Source organism: Melospiza melodia, chromosome 3 (genome assembly GCF_035770615.1).
Source record: "Melospiza melodia melodia isolate bMelMel2 chromosome 3, bMelMel2.pri, whole genome shotgun sequence".
Taxonomy (NCBI): domain Eukaryota; kingdom Metazoa; phylum Chordata; class Aves; order Passeriformes; family Passerellidae; genus Melospiza; species Melospiza melodia.
The window spans coordinates 66842954-66863599 of NC_086196.1; the positions used below are offsets into that span (position 1 = coordinate 66842954).

At 39.0% G+C, this 20646-nt stretch overlaps 1 long non-coding RNA gene across 1 annotated transcript; it reads right to left on the reverse strand.

The window, feature by feature from the left end:
- Positions 1-12082: 12082 nt before the first annotated feature.
- On the reverse strand, positions 12083-20187 carry LOC134416776 (uncharacterized). The gene is made up of 4 exons (XR_010027386.1): positions 19880-20187; positions 18175-18288; positions 17784-18010; positions 12083-13165 (listed from the first exon to the last, which is right to left on the reverse strand). It is a non-coding gene; the product is annotated as an uncharacterized LOC134416776 (long non-coding RNA).
- Positions 20188-20646: the final 459 nt, after the last annotated feature.

Sequence of the window (20646 nt, forward strand, 5' to 3'; positions counted from 1 at the left end):
TGGCAGAATTCTTTTTAAACAAAAATAACCTAAGTTTTCAGCCAAAAATTAGCTTTGTTAAACAACCATTCAGCATTCAACTAGCATACTCATAAATAACATTGGCACAAAATCAGAGTTCATAGGTTCCACCGATGCACAAAGAACGTCAGGCACAAGAGGCGTCAGGCGAGACCCGGGATCCTTCGATTCGGTCCACGTCTGCGTACTCGCTTCCTCGGTTCTGGGCTCAACAACAGGTTCTGAAGTGTGATATGGTTTGACGTTTTTGGCAGGAACCCATTTAATTCCAGCACCTGTGAAGACAAAAGCATACCCTTTCCCCAAATTATTAATCAAAACGGACCTTCACTTGAACTGTTTAGAAAATTAAAAACGTACAGAGCCTTGCTCAGTCTCATCTGTGGGGTGATCTCCATTCCCCCTCTCTGTTGATCTAATATGCGTTTTAGAGTTTGATGTGTTCTTTCAATGATTGCTTGGCTTGTGGGAGAGTGGGGAATACCAAAAATGTGTTGAACACCCCCTTCATTTAAAAATGTGGCCAATTTTTGAGATATGTATGCGGGACCATTGTCAGTTTTTACTTCTTGGGGTATATCCAATGAGGCAAAAGCTTACAGGAAATGATGACAGGCATGGCTGCCAGTTTCACCTGTGTGAAGGGAAGCAAAAACTGCACCAGAGAACGTGTCCACGGAAACATGAATACCCTAATGTGAGAAACGAAGCATGGATTAGTTATATATTGCAAAGTTGTAAAAAGATAGGAAAGCCAACGATGTAAAGTTTCATTACTAACATCCTTTAAAAGTGAACTTTCTATTCATTAAATTAAATTAAAAGATTGAGGAAAAAGCTGAAAAACTCGAACCACAGTCAGAGTCCAGTGATGAGGTTGTCTTCTTTGAAGAGTTGATGGTCTTCTTTGAAGAATTGATGTCTCAGTCTTGAATCTTTGTTGCATCCTTGGAATTTAGTTGTAGAAATGTCAAGTCCAGCACTTTTGGATTTCAGTCCCAACACCATCACAGGTTTGCTGCATCTCTGTCTGCGTTGAGGCTGTGATGAGCAGATCATCCATGTAGTAGTAGAATCTTGAATTCTGGAAAATTCTGTGAGCTGAGGACAAAACTTGTACAACAAGATATTAGCAGTTCATATATATCACATCCTATGACAGGTAAAAAGTCACTTTGATTGAAATCTTTACACATGACAATCCTTTTGTGACATGACCAGCCCAGTGGGAATATTCATCCATTGCCAGTGGGTACCACAAGTTGTGTCCGAGTGCGGTGGAACGCACTGTTTCTGAAGTTTAACGACAGTGGGTTGCCATTGATATCAAGTAGTGAATGACAGAATTTAGCAAGATGCCTTCCTTTTCGGCATCGAGGGCAAATAGAAATTTGATTTGATGTCCCACGACAATCCTTTTTAAGGTGCCCTAGTTTACCACAACCAAAGCAGACAGGCTTTTTATTAGAGTCTACTTGTACAGCATTAACAGAATTTTCCCAACGTTTTTCTTGTTTTTCTAAAAGCTTTTCAATTTTATCCATTTGTTGTGTCAAATTATGTTCCAGTGTTTTTTCCAAAGCATTGACCTGTGAATTTGCAGCATTTTGTAAACCCATAAGTCTACTGCAAGCTGTTAGCATCTGTGTAGTTGTTGGAGGCTGATCAGGCAAAGCTAAAATAATTTTTCTACATTCATTATTAGCATTTACAGAAGCAAGATTTTGAATGATATAAGAGCGGGCTTGTTCATCTGGACATTGCCTTTCAACTGCTTGAGTTAATCTATCCAAAAAAGAACCATAAGATTCAGTTTCACCTTGTTTGATCAGTGGATAAGAATTCAAATGAGAGCCAGGGGGCTCAAGTGAAAGCAAGGCCTTTCTAGCAGCATCTTTAATGTCTGTTAACACAGGCCGAGGCAGTTCAGCTGCTTGATTTTCAGGCCTATTGTAAGGTGAAACACCAGCTAATTGAGCAACATCTAGATTAGCATAATCAGTATTTGCATATCCTTCAACCAACTTGTTAAGTAGTTTTTTCCATTGTAATTCCCATAGTAGGTACTGTGAATTGGTTAAGATCAGAGAGGCCACATTCCTGCAATCAGCAGGAACTAAGTCATAAGAGTTAAAAGTATTTTTCAACACACTATTAAAATAGGGAGAAGAAAATCCACTTTCTTTCAAAGCCTGTCGCAAATCCTTTATATCATGATGATCAAGCCTTTCATATTTTGGATTTCTATCATTTCTTCCATATTTTACTGGTAAAGCAAGATATTGTTCCTTTAAATCAGAATCTTTTTCCAGTTTCTGATTAATGTATGACCAATCAGGTAAATTTAATGGAAAATCAAAATTCTCACTTCGATCAATGACAGGTTGACCTTTACTTCTAACCAATATATTTTCTGATTCTGAGAAATCACTAAATCCAAACCATCCAGGCACTCTGCCCAAATCCAAATTCCTGACAGGGACACTTTTTCATTCCCATCTTTTACACATTTTGTCCCAGTGAAGAGACTTTTGCTTTTATTTCCAGCACATCAGTCTCAAAATACAAAATGGAGACATGACAGCTCACTGATCCACACCAAAAAATGTCTCTTCCAGCAGGGCTCATACAGCAATACATAAAATCATCTCAGACTAGAATTCAGCCAATCAGACACAGAAAACACATATTGACAAGCATTCTATCCAATCTTATAAAGCATACATAATCGTAGCTAAAACAAAGACTAGTTCATAAGAGACAAAGAACAGAGTTATATTCATGCTAACCTTCTAAAGATATACATTAAATAACCTTGTTGCCATCCTAAAGCCAATTCCACAGAGACCTATTGTGGTTTGTCACGTCTACTGCTTGGGAAACTTTTCTGCTTGCATGGGAAACTTTTCTGCAATGCTAACAAAACTCCAGTCTAAGGCCTACATACTTCTTTTAACCATTTCTTTAAAATCCTCTAACCTTATGGATTCCAACACTAGGAATGGTGACTCCACCTCGCTCAACAGCCCATTCCAATGTTTAACAAAGCTTTCTGTGAAGAAATTATTCCTTATGTCCAACCTGATTCTCCCCTAGAACACCCTGAGACTTTTCCTCTCATATTGTTTGCCTGGGAGAAGAGGCCCACCCTCACCTCACTAGACCCTACTTTTAGGTAATGGTGGAGCACAATAAGGTCTCCCTTGTGTGGTGGTGTGAGGTCCCCAGGATGAGGTGAGAGATGAGAATTTTCCTCCATGTTCTCAGAAGGCTGATATAGTATTTTATGATATTATATTAAAAGAAATTATATACTAAAACTATACTAAAGAAAGAGAAAGGATCCATCAGAAGGCTAGAAAAGAATGAATTATAAAAACCTGTGACTGACTCAGTCTGACACAGCTGGCTGTGATTGGCCAATAATTAAAAACAATTCACATGTTTGGATGAACAATCTCCAGAACACATTCCAGAGGAGCAAAACATGGAGAAGCTGAGGCTTCTCATCTTCTCAGGAGAAGAAATCCTGGCAAAGGGATTTTTCAGAAAATATCATGGTGACACCCTGGTCTTTTCTCCAGGCTAAACATCCCCAGGCACTCCTCATGTGCCTTACACAAGACACACTTCATATGATTTACACACACATGACTGCCTTTCTTTACAGCTCTTTTTATACCTGGTACACCTGCACCCTGGTTTGGATGTTCACTTTCTATCTAAATCAGACAGATATTGGGACACCTGATACTTAGCAAACTTGGTACATTTTGACAGGATTGTGCTAACCTTATTAGCTCAGCATTGCACAGACAGACCATCTGCTGTTTGATGCTTCTGCAAGACTCAAAAGTAAAACCTTTATACAAATAAATATTCTAAGCAGTATTAAAATAAAATCTACACAGATACAAGGCTATACCTGCACCATTTTTGATAAATTATTAAACACATCCAGCATTGTCCAGAATCACAAGCTTGAGGTGATTTGAAAGCTTAGAGATACATACAAAGAAGTTTGAATCCACCTAGAAGCATCCACAGTTATTCCAAGGCAGAATCTCACCTATCCTTGAGGTCAGCAGGAGTTTTCCCTTTCACTTCATATGGGAAAAAGTGATGCAGCCTTACCCTGCCAGCTATTGATTAAAGCAGCAAGGCTTTCCCTGGGCTTTTTCAGTGCCTTCAGAATGTTTAACCCCAAGGAGATCACAGGTAAACCTTTTAAAGAGAAAGCTAAACCACTTGCTTTTAGCTATAGATATATTTTGATTTATATTTATAGCACTTAAATCAAATAAAGAGTGATATAAGCATTATTACAGTACTTCATATTGAGCAAGGAACTTACAGTCAGTCTTCCATTCAAATTAGCAATATAGATTAAAATATTTGAAGTAATTAATGTTTCCTATTACTCCTAGGCTAGGCAGGCTTGATCTCATAGGGTACTTAGGTTCTTATTTTGAGCTATGCTAACTTACATGAATGATGGAAATAAATTGGTATGTCTCACTGCATTCCTCCTAACTATGGTCTCATATTCCAACACTTAAAAACAGTTGATTAGCAAGGTTACATGATTAATGATATGTGATTACCATCATCACCCATTCATAATAAATAGTATTGCTTGAATTAACTTAAGAATCCTGGTACAGCAAATAAAGCTTCAGCTTTCACCTGCCCTTTCTTGAAAAAAAACCTACAAAAAGCAAGTTCATGAAAAATATGTATGTTTATGGTTATGAGAGAACTAGAAGAGAGTTACCCACACAGATCATGTAGTAAACATATCCGAGATCAACAGAAGAGCATAAGATTGTCCAATTAAAAAACTCAAAAACAAAAAAACCCACAGAAAAGTTAAGACATGATAATGATTCAATGCTATCTACATTTGAGCTTGCAATAGATAAACTGACAGCTTGTAAAAGTCAATAGAGGAACTCTGCTTCCTCTGTGCTTGCTCTACTTTTAGATGTTGCTTGTTTATTTGAGGCAGTGAACCCTACCAGAGGCATAAAACTGACGAGGTGGATCAGGAAACTGGTAAAAGCAAGACTGTTGTAGTAAAGTTTTTCCTCAGACCCACACAGTATTTACTTACACCTGCAAATCAATCTCCTCTTACTACATGAAGATAACAAATGCTTTCATTCTGTTGTTACAAACATTAATTGTACTGATTTCAGTTCACCAGTCACATCTAATAGAACAGATGCAGAGAAAGCAATCCTCCCACCATCATTGCATATAAGTAAAGGAAAAAAATAATTAAGCTATTTTAAAAATTCCTACATAACCACCTTGTTTGTTCATATTGGAGACATTTTAAGGCTTTGGAGTGTTTTTATTTAGTTTCTTTTCAGTTAACGAGCCAGATGCACCTGAATGAACACTTCAGACTCATGAAGGTCATCACCTCCTGGTGTGTTTCTTTTTCAATACACAAGTATTGTAGAGCTACTCTTCACTATCAAAGGATGCAGAATAACACCTGATTGGACCCACAGTAAAACTGTTGATTTTTAAAGTAATAATGAAGGAGAAAAATTTAATATCCACCTCTCAGCTCAAAGTACCTGATCTACAGGTCTTAGCACTGTCTGGTACAGAAAGATCTATGCTGGATCAAATCAAAAATATTTTCAGTCATTGTCCAAAAATTGTAGAAGTGAATAAAAACTCTTCCTTGAAATGTTACTGGAATTTTGATGGAAGCTTGACATCTAGAGTGATGCTTACACACACATAGAGTCAGACATTTTGTATTCCAAAAATAAGCCCTTGAATTGTGACATCTTTAGGGAAATCATCTCCCCTTTTTGAGATCTGCAAATGATAAAACAATTCTTTCTAAATCATTGTTGCTCCAGGTTAAATATATCTCCAGGATCTCTGGCCTGCTAATTCAGTGGGAATTGCATGAGGACCACATACTCAAAGATTTGAACACTGCTTTGTGTTTTTACAGTTGTTAAATAGGTACATGTACATGGCTAAATATAGTGCTAAATAAAAAATTCTGTTCATAGTTTTGGAGATAAATTACACTGTAATTGAAGCAAAACTGTTCGGGTTCTAAAAACACTTCATTATACAATCTCATAAGCTCCAGAGAAAGAAGTCATGACTATGACAAAGTAAACTAAGGATAATCACTTTTGAAAATTCAGTGAGGAATTTGGGTACATCTTTAGTACAGCAGAGAAAAATAGGACTTCTGAAGTGCTATACAACTACAGCAAAAATATCATTTTATCACGTTTTAATGCTTTTCCTCTTGAAGAAAAAAAATCCTAGCGTGCTTAGAATGCAAAACCAAAGCACACATCCAAAGATGATGGAGTTTGTAAAGGTTCTGCTTTACAAACTCTCAGCACAGGCAAACTTTTCTAGACAATGAGTTGCCCATACATTCAATGCATATGCCCATACATACATGCACTTGGTAGTTTGAAGATAAATTTGACAATCCAATTGTGTAAAGCAACTAAACACATGCCAATTTGTAGAACTGAAGTATGAAAGTTTCAGTATGCAAGTCCCAAATGCCACCGGGGTTTGACATGGAAATGCAGCCATTGCACCTTAGCTAGCTTTTTGTTAACTGTCTCTTCCTCCAAGGAGACCCCAGGGCGGAATTCTGGATTCCATGCAGAAAGGAAACTTGAGCACCTTCAAATGGCTCCACATTGACCGCTGGGGTGAGCAGAGAACTGCCCTGACAAGGCAGCTGTCCACAGCTGAACCACAAGGAAATTCCTGGGGGGTTATTTTTATGTCACTCTGACACATTCTGCTCTCAGGGTGCTCCAAAAGCCACCTTCACTGAGGAGACACAGGGCTCTTTTTCCAAGAGCCAAGCAAAGCTCATCCTCTTCATGCAGATCACTCCTGGAGATCTATAACCTTGTTGACCCAAAAGCACATTACCACAAGCAGCAGAAGCCCCAGGAACGACTCCCACCTCTGCACAGGAGAAGGAAGAAGTCAAACCAAATCTTTGCTGTCCTGCAGGACCACCCCAGTCACAGTGTCTGCTGTTAGAGGCATTTTCATCCCCACCTGATGCAGCTCCACTGAGCCATGCAGGAAGCACCACAGCATTGCTGGTGAGCCAGGAGATAATTCCTACTCCCCAAATGCAGTTACAGATGATATTACTCTATATAACAGAAATACTGACAGAAAGAACATATCATTATAAAGCCATTGCTCTAGCAGCAGTTATTTGCCTGAACACATTTGTGACCTGTCTACAGCATCTTGGCATACATTACAAAAAGAATGTGTACACCACGTTTTTCCTAGAGAAAAAATCATCACCAAATTGTTGAAACACAAATAGATCAGCTTTACTTATGACAACCTGAGAAAAATGCTAACAGCTCCTAATTGTTTCCTGATACTGGTGACTAACAAGCCACATGACTCAGACCTCATGTGCTTTAATAATGAGTGGCAAATCAACATTCAATGGGCAGATCCACTCATCAGACAAGGGCTCATTGTTCTCTCCAAAAGGAAAATGGCAAATACTGAATGAAACCAAGTAAAATCTTCTCAAAAAAGGTTAAGACTTTGTATTTATCTACCAAAATGTACTAGTTCAGCTTATTTTTAAACGAAGATAGAAAAATGTATTTGAGCACTGGAATGAGATTGCCATATGCCATCAGAATTCGAGTTTAAAATGAAAATGAACCAACTCTGGCTTCTGTTTCCAATATGGATGACAATGTTCAGCTGTCTAAAGCCATTTCTTCCATTTTTTGGATATAAAAGAGGCAATTTACACCCAGTTCTTCACTGAAAGCAATTTGTCACTACTTCCATCTTTGCCATTATAGATGCAGCTGCCCTGATTTATGCCAGTGTGTTAACAGAATCAGGCAGCTACACTACAATAATGCAAATGTTGCCTTGCTGTGTACTGCATTGCCCTAAATGCCATTGCATAGCTGCATAATTTACATACTGCATATACACACACATTATACACAAACACACACACACATATATATCTGTCTTCTGAGTATTTTTATGTCCTAATTAGTTGTATCTTGCCCATACTGGTGAGGTTTGTGCCAAGCATGCCGCGTGTGCTTGGAGGTTTGTAACACAACTAGCCCATTACTGGCAGTCAGAGAGAGCGATACTAAAGGTCATTTTTGTTTATGTCAGACACAGGATGTTTCAGAAGCTTTTATGAAGCAGCTACATCTGTGCTCTCTGTGGGTTGGATCCACTCCATACATACTGCTGGAGGACAGAAAAAGCAGATCAGACGAGAGGGAAGCGCTATCCTGGGCTTCACTGGGAGCCAATCCCACTAAATGCTACACAAATCCCAGGCTCTTCACAGCATCCCAGGCAGTGGGGCTGTGCAGCTCACAGATGTTCTTCATGGAGGGACAAAGGCTGCTGTTTATTATCAGTTTTAATCTAATAGAAAGGGTTCATGGCTTTTATTTCCTCTATAGCAAAATTAACTCTACTTGCAAAGCTTCCTCCCCCTCAGAGGGAAATAAGATGTAGGCTCAGAAGCCCAAATCCGCAATGATATTTAAGTGCCTGAGGAACTGTGCCAGAGTGTCTGGCAGGGGAAGCTAAACAGACTCAATTTTAAAAGAGAACATAGTGAATGGAGAGACAGACTGAAAGCTCAGGAGAATGAAGTGCTCCTTTAATCTACTATGGGGGGAGCTGTTCTGTGGCAAAGCCAACTTCATCTCAGCTCTTGCTCAGCTGTGTGCTTTCACCCACCATGAGTGCCATGTCCACATGTATTTGAGACTCACTTTTGCTGCAGCTGGCACCAAACTAGTCACAGATGCTGCTTCCAGGGCATCAACACCAATGTGATGGGAACTGGACAGATAAATACAGCTTGTGTTGAACACATGAACAGTTGTCTACAAGTTCCTTGTCCTGCAGGACTGATAAAAATACTCTCTGTGAAAGATACTAATATTCACCTTGCTTAAAAACAGGGCAAAAAAGCAGTAGAAAAAGTAGAAAACATTTCTCAAAACCCATGTTACTAATGATACTCTACAGCCTGTGAATTTTGTCATTAAAATGTTATTTTCCATTTTTATATCTTAACATTTTACAGTGAACCCATTTTATTAATTTCCTTATATGTCAATACCAGGACAAATTTTATTCTCAGCAGTACTTGGGTAAATATGTAGCTGATGGAATTACCCTGATCTCACAGCACTGCAACAGAGGACACTTGGGCTCTCTGCGTGCACAGGAATTCTGGCTAAAGAGTGACACAATGGTGGGACTGCATCAGCACATGAAGGTTGCTTAACACACAGTACACCCCGATATGACACTGCTAACCTGCAGGTCATAACCTCACTGTAATCATGTGTCTTATTCATGATAATAAAACAAAATTTTGGGGCTTTAAATACCCTTATTACAGCCAAGTTAGTCTTTACAGAAACGTTAAAACCCCAGAAATTATTGGCCACATTCTAATACAAAGGAACAGTTTTCCAATGTTGATTTTCAACATTGAGATACATGGAAAAGACAGCAATGGAAAACCATGAGAACATCTCAAAAAAAAAAAAAAAAATAAATAAAGACTCCGTGAACAAACTTCTTTTTCATTCAATTATTTTATAATTCAACTAAAAATTAGCTTGTTAGTCATCAAAAAGCCAAAAAAACACAAAACACAAAAGTTATTGGTTCATATTTTCTGTTCTTTCACCCTGTTCTCACAGAGATCACCCCTTCTTAAGGAAGACTCTACAGCAGAGAAAAGGAAAGCATTCAAATGCCAGGAATATCTCCTATATTTGTATTCCTAAAAGCCTTATATACAGAAGTCTTCGTACTAAAAATAAAAAAAAAAATCTGAAAATCTTTAGCAGGACTAGAGCTGAAAAGAGATTTCTTCAATTCACTGTATTGCTTTCTCAAATAACAGAAAAGCACTGTTAGAATCTTACATTGATTTATCTGATTTGAAGTGAGGTTAGGAAACATATGCTAGAACAAACAAGTATCAGTCCTTGTGCCTGTGCTTTGAAGAAACACAAACCCCTTTCACTCCAGTCTCTGATGTGTTTATGGAAACAAAAGACATAATTTATCTGCCATAAGGTGTTCACTGAAGGAGTTCATGCTGTGAGGATTTCCATGGCAACTACTTAAAGAGACATAAGTGCTCATTTTTGAAACTGAAAGCCCAGGGACATGATTAGCTACAGTAATAAACCATAAACCACCTGAACAGAGATCTTTTGTTCAGGGCCAAGTAACTTCTCTGTTCCTGTGTGAGAATTGCTTTCCTGAATTAACCAAAAACAAAAACACCAAACCAAAACATGCCTAAAGAAAATAGTTATGTTTTCTCTCAAAATTTTTACAAGAAACAAGAATGCACTTACATATGCACACAAAGCTGAAATAATTAGTTCCTTAAATTATATAACGTACAATATAGTAGGAAGTCCATAAAAAGTGTTCATGAGGGTTATACAGTGTCACCCCAAAGAGACACAAAACCAGATTTTGCAGAACTTTTCCAAATCTATCGAGATTCATTTGCAAAGAAATTCCAAAGAGATGACAAGCACTTGACAGTCACTAAAAGATGTAAAAGAACTCACCAGTATAATAAAGCTGCAACAACAAATTGAAGCTTTGGTGCAATAGAGCAGAAAAAAAGGAGAACCTAAATTAACAAGCTTCAAAGTGAAGAAGAAAAATAAGCAAGCAACACCTACCTTTAGCAGAGAACTGGAACAGCCTGTATACCTGTTTCCCTGCCCTCCAGGTGTAGTCTTGATTTTATCAGGCACAAATCAGGGACAGGAATTAAGCACCTGCATCCAATCCCAACCTGCAGACCCATTAGAGATCACAACCAGAAAGCACAAATGCAATCCGAGGTTAGTTTATAATGGGATGGGGCTAATAGGGAACAAGTCCTAAAACCACTTGGTCCCAACTAAGTCTTCTCAGCTGTGGTCTTTCTGATGATTGATTGCTTGATCCAGCTGAATGTATACATCTCACAGAGATGATGGTAGATACTTTTATTCATCACTTAAGGCCATAACTGAAAAGCTCTCCTTCTTCAGTACTGTGAAGTTGACATAAAGCACTAAAGACAGCTTGAAAACTACATTTTATATGTTCATCTGAAGCAGAGGATTTTATATCAGCTCAAGTAAAACTCCACAGAACACCGAGTTTTTATATTCTCTTTAATTCTCATTTATTTCAGATCTCCATTAAAACTGCATAACATTAATTTGTCAGGAAAGTTTAATAGTCTCCTGTTGGAAGTTTTGTCCATTAAGTTGATATTAATGTCACTTTGTGCAAGGCCTGAACAGATGTCATTTTTTTCCTATAAGGGCTATTATTCCAAGATATGCTCACAGTGCCAGTTTCTTACAATAAAAATGCCTGGGAATAAATGTTCTCTGAGATACAGCATTTCATCATTTTATCTTCTGACTGGCGAGACAATGACAAAACTGATTTGTTCATTTTAGAGGACATTTGAGGACTCATTCATGAAAGATACAATAGTGGTGGAGAGATGTATCAAGGAAGAGCAGTGAGTCAGACTCTCAGCAGCTACATCAGCTGGAAGAAGCCACTTAGAACCAGGCTCCACATGAACTCCCCTTACAATTCTACTCTGCCTAGTTTTAGCACTGAAAAATTCTTTAACTCTTACTCTCTTGGGCTAAAGGCAGATGGCAAGATTAAAAGGGACCTGAACTAAACTGTCTTGGGATTACACCAATAGGCAGCAAAACCTTTGCTAGGGGTGCCCTCCACATGGGACGAAGTAAAGGATGAGCTAAGCTAGAGGAGAACAAAAGCAGAATTAATGCACAAATTCCTATACCCAGTGACCAGCCAGTGTCCTGCAAGCAGGGACTGGGCATGAAAACAACTCCACGGCCAGAGTTGAGTGGGGAGTGGATATTTATTCTCACTGTCCCCTTCATCTGTCACTGCTGTTATAAAGAAGCTTGACTAGGCCGATATTCAAGCAGCAATCAGTTTATTAATTAATATGGTAAAGTATGAGCAATACAGCGCTGGGTACAGTGGGGGAAGTTTTCCCTCCAACTGCACACCGATAGTTGAGGCTTACAGGTATTTATAGGGGTACTCATCAGCTTTCTCAGCAGTTTCTATTCAAATTTTTACTCATCAGCAGTTTCTATTCCCAATTTTTAAGTCACAATTCTATACACTATTTTCTCAGGATGTACATCCCAAAAGGAGTATCCCAGGTGGTGGTGGTCTGGTTTCCGAAAGAAGGAAGGAGTATTTCATCTGGTGAAGTCCAGTTTCCGGATGTGGGTGCACCTTTTGATTGCAAGGACTATAAATCTCGTAACAGTGATGTCCAGCTTCCCTCGGTCGAACCTATTAGTCCTTGAGTTGATGTCCATCTTCCTTTCTCAAGCTGCATGTTTCCTTTTTATATATTCTAAAGCTATAGTTTCAAAAGATCCTTACTACAAGCAATATTCTAAAATTATACTTCAAAAGGTTGTTATTGCAAAACTCTTTAAGGCTTACAAGCAGAAAGTTCCTGTCAAACAGCAACCTCCTTAAAGCTTTAATTCAAATGTTCCTAAATCAACTTAAGACGTATAAAGGTTAATTGAAACAAAGGATAGCTTCTTCCATGCTTTCTTTTTCTCAGTTATTATTAGAATTCATCTTTATAACTGTCCCATGGTCGGTTTCCACACATCTCACAATCACAAATACACACATTGCCTGTATGAACCTGACATGAAACACAGCTTTGTGTTTCACACTGCCTCTCAGCCTGGGCAGTGCAGAATGGCATATTCTCCTTGTCTTTGTTCCAGCTGAGTTCAATGGGTGCTTTTCCTGAGCAGGGGTGAAAATACTGAGTTCCTTAAAATGTTCTGTGCAGGGCTTTTTACTGCAGTCACTGCCACGTGGCACATGGATAGGACATAACGGGGTCCCTTGTGGCTTGGAGAGATGGTGCTACTGCTGCATCCTCAGAGGAGTTTTTCTTTAGGATTCCCTGTTCTCTGGGTAAAATCTAACCCTCTCTCTTCTTGGGCTTATGCTGGTGCTGGAGACCAGGAGGGAAAAGCTGCACAGAAGGCAAATCCCACTATACTTGAGTCATCAGTAAAGCAAATACTTTAAGCAAATAATGTAAGCAAATAATGTAAGGCTCCCATGATCAGGAAGGCACTGAAAAAACTTGGATTGTCACAATCTATTTCTCTGAGGCTTGTAGGCTAAACAACAAGCTAGAGAAAGGGAGCTGCACAAAAAGCAGGGAAAGGCATCTGACAAAAGCCTCATTAGCCTTCCATTTCCTTCACCCCCAGCATGTGTTTGTTTCTCCTCCTAGCAGCACTTCTGCAGGTCTGTATGCTCAGTACTTATCCTAAGTATCCAGCAGTGAGAAACAAAGGCTGCATAATCCTTTGAGTTAAAGAGTTATTGTGTTAAAACTTGGCTTTTCCAATCACAATGATGTAAAAATTCAGGCGCCTGACTGAGAAAAAGACATCAAGACTAGAACAGGGATGACTAAGAAAAAGAGTCCTGCCGCTTAATTGCAGTTGTATAAAAATATTACCTCTTGATGTGTAAACATCAAATTAGCAATATTTTCAGGGCAAGCAGTAATATAGCAATCAAGCAGCTCCTTCCAGCTATATGACAACAACTCTGTGCTTTCCTGTCCTACTACATTTTCCTAAATATTTGTCACACTGCACATTGAGTATGCTTAAAACTACCCCTGGGCTGTAGAGTCTATTAAATCCCAATTATTCTATCCCTTTGTACTAACATCAGAACTTTGAATCTTATCAGCATTTCTGTTTCCATTTTGTAGAGAGAACCCTTTGCCAGGGCTGGCAGCAGCAACATGGGAATTCAGCAAGCCATAATGATACTTCAAGGCCTGTGTTTATGCACTGATGGTCCTCCCATATTCCCCTGGAATCTGCAATTGAAATTCAGCATTATCCAAGCCAAGTTCAAAATAATCCTGGTATTTCTTAGCATTAAAAAAAATCACTTTTAGATAAAAAAAATTTGGTTTTGTACCCATACTTCTACTTTAATCAGATCTGTTTCTGCAATATTACTGTCCTGTCACTACTTGGCACATTATTCTTCATAATCTGAGTACATACTTTATCAGCAGTTTAGACATTGTCTGGGGATCTTAATTCCCACTGCAAAGAGGAAACCACTCACACTTCAGAACTGTGAGCATGGCACAAGTTCATTCAGTAAATTGTCTTGGATTACTCTGTGATTCCAGATGTGTCTGCTGCTGAACAGGCAGGGCTGGAAGTGACAATGAGAGCAGTTTCCAGTCTCATCCCATAGCTCTGTCCTGAGGTGTTCCAGCTGTTGCACTTCAAAATTAGGCTTAGGGAGTACTTTGAGGGAAGATTATTCCTAAGTTCTTGCAGGATGCATGAAGTTTTGTCGCCCTCCTGCCTTTGCAATCCTCTGGCTTTATCCACTATGGATTACATTCTCCACCACTCCTGGCATTCTCCTCACACCACAATTCAGACCATAAAACATGTGGTACAAGCTGCTCAAGTGCAGTGAACTCTCAGGAAAACTCTGTCTTTTTGGAACTTCCCATTTAGACCATCTCGTTTTCAATTCAAAACAAGCTTGCAATATTATCCACAGCTCATTTCCTACTTCCCCCAGAACCACAGATCTATACATTTATCCATTTCTATGGTGTATAAATTTACCTCACTGAGCAAATACGCATAGCAGTGTTTGAATGCATATTTACAAAGAAAATATTGCTTCAGGGAACATGAGGGATGTGTTATTCCCTGTTCTCTGAGTTCAGTCAGTGAAATCTCCTCGATGGATGTCAACAGTCAGTCACAATTTTCATCTGTAAAAATAGGAGCAGCATCTGACAGCCATACAAATTACATCTGTTCCACTGCAACCATCTGTAATTCAATCTGCAAAATATTAATCAAGTTTATCTGACATGATTTTTCCTCTATCATCAGCTCATGATGCTTATTGCTTCTTGGTCTGTTACCATTATACATCAGCTTTTTACTCTCCTTAATATTTATTCCTTTACTTCAGCAGAGATTGAGTTAGATTTGTTGGACAATGCTTTTAAAGATCAATAGCCCATTACCTCATTTTAATCATTCCATACATATCATCTGTTTGCTATATGGCTCTCCATGGTCTGGCCTTTCTTGGCACTGCTAACCCAGCATGATATGTTTAGGTTTCACAGTACATTGCAGTGTTATAACTCTTTATACACTCAGAAATTAACAGCTCAAGCGCCATCTTGCATTTAATGAAAATTTCTTAGGTTCATTTTATTGTCCTGAGTTCTCAGGCCTTGCTCTGAAATCAGGATACATTTCATTTTTTCCCAACAATGACAAGGGCAAGAGTACTTCTCTCCCCTCACCTCCCTCCTTTAAGAAAAGCTAAACACACACACTCCCAAAGCAGGTTGAATTCCAGTATCTTAGAAGCCAGGGTTAGAGTTCAATACTTTCTTAGTCTGTAGAAAGCTCTAAACACTAAAGTGAAATTCAGTGGGGACAACTGGACAACAAGGAACACACTTAGGCACAAACAAATCCACTGCCAAAAAACACAGGCAACAACTTGCTCTGCAAACATTCTGCTGGAGAACGCTTGGAGGTTATTGTGGATCACAAGGTGAAAATGGATCCCCAGCATGTTAGAAAGGAAAGAACAGGCTGTACAGAGATGCACAAAAAACTCCTGAAGGAATTCCTCTCAGTCCATGAGAGACTCACAGGCTGCAGGTAAATACAGCTCCCAGCTGTATGTACCACATCTGAGGAGGGAGGGAGGCAATACACAATTCCAGCTCCTCACCCAACCAGTACAGATTTTTATATTAAAATGCAACATCTGAATACTTTTTTCACAAAGATGGAAGAGATTCTGGTTCACAATCTGTGAGTCTTCATATAAAGCAAAGCACCTCTCAGAGAGCCCCACTACATCTTATGCTTTTTTTTTTTAACTTAAAATTTCAGTTTTAGATTGTATAAACTTGTCAGTCAGTTTTGGAAGAAAAAAATTAATTTAAACATGGGCTAAATGTTAAACATGAACGTTGATCTTAAATACTGTCAAAATCTGAAGGTTTGTGATAAATAAAGCAGTCTCTCTGTATCAGGTGCTTATTCTTTTTGTCATTCTTCAAATGATGCTTCAAATTAGAAAGGTTTGACCTTCTCATCCCCTGATACAGTTACCAAGGAAGTCATAACAGACAAGAGAGCTGTTTCTACCTAGCATTTCCAAGCAAAACTCAAAAATCATAAATTAAAATTACCTCAAAGTGTCCAAAGCACAGTATCAGTGTTAATGCTGAATTCTAATAAAATCTCTGTAAATATTTTGTACTTCTGGTACTGCAGCTCAAGAGGACATAAATTACTGTTTCATTCCCAGAGGGACATTTAGCCTTCTTTTTAAATGAATTCTAAAACCTTGTAAAATCTACCCAAGACTCTCCACATTTATACACTGCTTTGCAAATATTAAGGACACCTAGATTCTAAAATATTTTTAGGCATGTCAATTTAACATACAGCAAAATGTAAATTGTCTAATTTTGGCCTGATTATTTGGCCCAGCTTTTTGTCGATTAAATCTAAAGTAATGTCAGGTAAAGTTAGGGAAATTTAACTAATTTCAATAGCAGGCAGTTGTATCAGAATACATTTACTAAACAAAGGACACATTTACAATATTTTGTTTTATATGATAAGTGGCTAAAATCTCAAATGGGACCCCTTGCCTTCTACAAAAATTTGGGTTTGACCCTTAACAGACAATATTGCTACTTTCCGATACTAAAAACCCTAATGACAAAACCGATTTTAAAATCCTATTTTTAAAAAATTAAAATTGAATTCCAATTTTACTCATCTACTCTTAAAGCTTAATCCATCCCAATTACAAAATTTACAGAGTTATTACAAGAGCTGGAGACATCTAGGAAGCAGGAAATAGTCTGGAATCTATTCCTCCCTTCCTCCCTGTCTGGCTGCCAAGTGTTACATGTCTGAAGAGAAGCTGGCAATCCTAACTATCAGAATTAAGGTGACATACTGAGTTCTAGGGTTCAAACTCATTATTTAGCTAGGCTGTTGCTCCTTCCCTTTCTCCATGTTTATAACAGCATTTATTCCCTCATATTGAGCAGCAAAATGAAGAAATGAGGCAGTTTTCCCTTTTCCCACTCATCTGCATGGCCTCTTGCTGACCTGCCTGCTGCTCAGTGCACGAAGCATGCAAAGCCCATTTTGACACAACACGAGCTGCTACCTTGGCTTCTTTGATGGAAAGAAGAGGAGAAACTTTTTTAAAATTGCATTGAGGAAAGATGATTACAGAAGGCACTCTTCCTAGCTGCTGCCAGCTTTGCAGGAATTGGCTCAGTAAAAGAAAGACAAGTGCCTGAAACATTTCATCATTGAGCCCTCTGCCTTTTCCTTATCAGCAATTAGCATGAGTAGCAGAATGTGTGCACTTCCTCAATGGAAGTAATTACTGTGTAGAGCTCCAGAAGTTTTCAAACCAAAGCTTAAAAGACATTTAAATGACATACACCTTCTGCAGGGTTTCCAGAGGGACATTTTTTTTCCTCTCTCCTTCCAAAAAAAAAAGAAAATTAACTGTATTTTTCTTACCACAGAGATAGAAGACAGCTTAATAGTGACTAGTCAGGCTTCAAGGCTGGATCAAAATTTTCCTGTGCTGTCATGATGAACTATCAGAGAACCAACAGATATCTAGCACTGTTGTCCTGATCTTAAAGCAATTTTTCTGCCATTGATGAGTTAGGCTTTCCAAGCCAACTTTACTCCCATCTTTCACAAATTAGCTTTTTTTTTCAGGCAGGAAAACACTGCAGACTCTGGAAGGAAGAACACAAGAAATTTGTAATGAGGAAAGAAATTGAGAACACCCCTAAATTTAGGTAAAACTCTCTCATTTCTGCCATCCACACCCTGCCTCTTCCCGAGTAAATACAATAACTCTGTGTTCTCTTGGCAGACCTGCTTCTTCACACCCACCCACCTTTCAGTCTGAGGCAGAAGAGATCACTGAGGTCATGGGGAGGCAAGGATTGCCTTTCAGGGGGCTGTTGCAGGCAATGAAGTGCACCCAACAGTCCTATCTTCATGCTTGGCACTTATTTGGGAGAGAAAACCAGAAACATTTTCAGTGGAAACAGTTCATGATATTCAAGATTGGGCAGAAGGAAAACAAAAGCACAGACCAAAAATAATGTGTGAAGGAGGGACTTGAAAAAGGTAAAAGTGATGAAGAAAGAGGGACCAAAAAAATGCACTGCAGACAATTACATGTACATAAAAAAGAGGCTTTGCTGTTGGTTCCTACAGGGCCAAAAGGCATAACACTGAAGAGAGCAATTATTCCTGGTAAATATGGGAGAATGTCAGGCTGGCACAGCTATGAATAGACGTTCCCTCTCCAGGAGCTGGAAAAGTGCAGCGAGATGCTGAGGAGAGATGCAAGTTCCAGCCCCAGACAGCAGCGTGGGCGGCCCCAGTGCCATCCCAGCAGGTGAGTGTTAGTGCTGCTCTGGAAACCATCTTCAGCTTGTACCCAAATTAACAGCACCATGGAGAACACATTGCCTCTACAGGCTTCTAGGGAAGCTTCAGAGACAGATGACAACATGATACCAAAATGAAGCCAAATGTATCTTATTTTTAAAAAAAGATATACTGTCTTAAATAGTTGAAGACTAAAGAGTCTCCTTAAAGCCATAGAAATAGTTGTGCCATGTGCCAGAGAAACATCCTAATAAATTCAGAATTTCACCTGTGACTCAGGATCACAGATTTGGTTGTTGGAGAACTTTAGTTTTGATAGTATGTTTTGTGTTCAGCAAGGAATGGTAAAGCAAGAGAGTTTGTGACTCAGCCTTGAGGGCACGGGGTGTATTTTGTCCCTAGAGCATGAAAGAGAGCCTCAGATACAAGGGCTATCAATATTGTCACTGGACACAATTCACTGATTTCATCTTGCTGGTGGTCTCTATCACAATTAACAAAATAAAACCATTTTTGAAAAAGGCCAGAAAAATCTAGGTACTTTATCCCCATTGAGGTCTTTGGGGAAAGTATCTAAGTATCATTAAAAAAAAAGATCATATTAAAATGATTTAGAATTTTCCTGTATTTGTAAGTGGGAGCAGTTTTTAGGGTAAGCCATTACTGAACCGTCATGGCAGGTTGGTGGGTCTGGGTCTTCTGGTTTCAGAGTGCAATTAATTTATAAATATAATTTGAGACACAGGCCAGTTGCAAAAATTACTCATCTGCCTCCTCATGGATGACCAGGCAAATTATGGTTTTATTTTGCTCTCTGAAATTAAATTGGTTAGCTGAAAACTGAGTGACTCATACTTTCTACAGAAAATTTTATCATGTTGTTTTCTGCTAATATTTTTCCCTCCTATTCCCCTTCAAAGGGTTTAACACGGCTGGACTTGGTGGATCTTTTGCCTTTTAGTTCAGTTCATGGAAAAAGGTGCAGACATCAGTTCTCCTGTTCAATCACCCAGCACATGGTGTTGGTATTTCCCAGGGAACATCAACAGCTACATGAATTCTCAGCCTTTCTGTAGCTCTGTGCAATGCCAAACTGAGCCCAAACTCTGGAAATGGCTCCTTGCCTCCATGCATTCTCTGGAAGGGGCTCATTCCATTAATCACACAGACAGATGGGCTCACATTTTGTACTATTATCCTACCTGACACTGCTTTCTTTGGCTTTCAAAGCATGACATTCATTATTGCTAATGCTCAGGGCATGGCAGGTATGCTGGACTTGTGTAGCATCCAGGTGTCTCCTTGAAAAATAGCATGGTCCTGAAAGAATCTCTATCTGCTCTACAAATGCCTTCCTTGTGATCCTCTCAGCCTTTTTCTTCCTGCTTATGTCTGGAAAGAAATTAAATTAAGGTTGTGAGTATCTGACCACATCATTTCTGAAAATGTTTCTGCCTGAAAGAGCTGTGTGTTTGCAGCACTTATTAGCATGTGCTGCATAATTGTGGGCATTGCCTCGACCCTGTGTCTCAATCAGCTCAGGTTTTGCTGCCTCAGAAGGTGACTTTTAACTTCCACTGGAGAATGTGGGGGCTCCAAAGGTGGAATATGCAGGTACAATTTAGGGCAGGTCTGACAGAAGCTTGATTAACTCTGAACTCTGGGACAGCATATTTCTCTGCTCCCAAGTGTTGTAGAGACCTAGCCTATGCACTGTTGGTCACAAATGGTTGTTTTAAGGTTGTTTAAAGAACTCTCAGATCATAATGTGACCTGGTGGGGGTGGGGAGATGGATGCACCAGCACACTCTTTCAAAAAAAAAAAAAAAAAAAGAGGTGAGAAAAAGCAATAACTTCAGTGTTAGGAAAGCCAGGTATCCACCCCTGGGAGGGATGATCTCTGTAATCCATTTGCTAACTCTCATGTTTCTGAGGACTCAAGCAGTAAACAACATGCTTGAGGGATGGC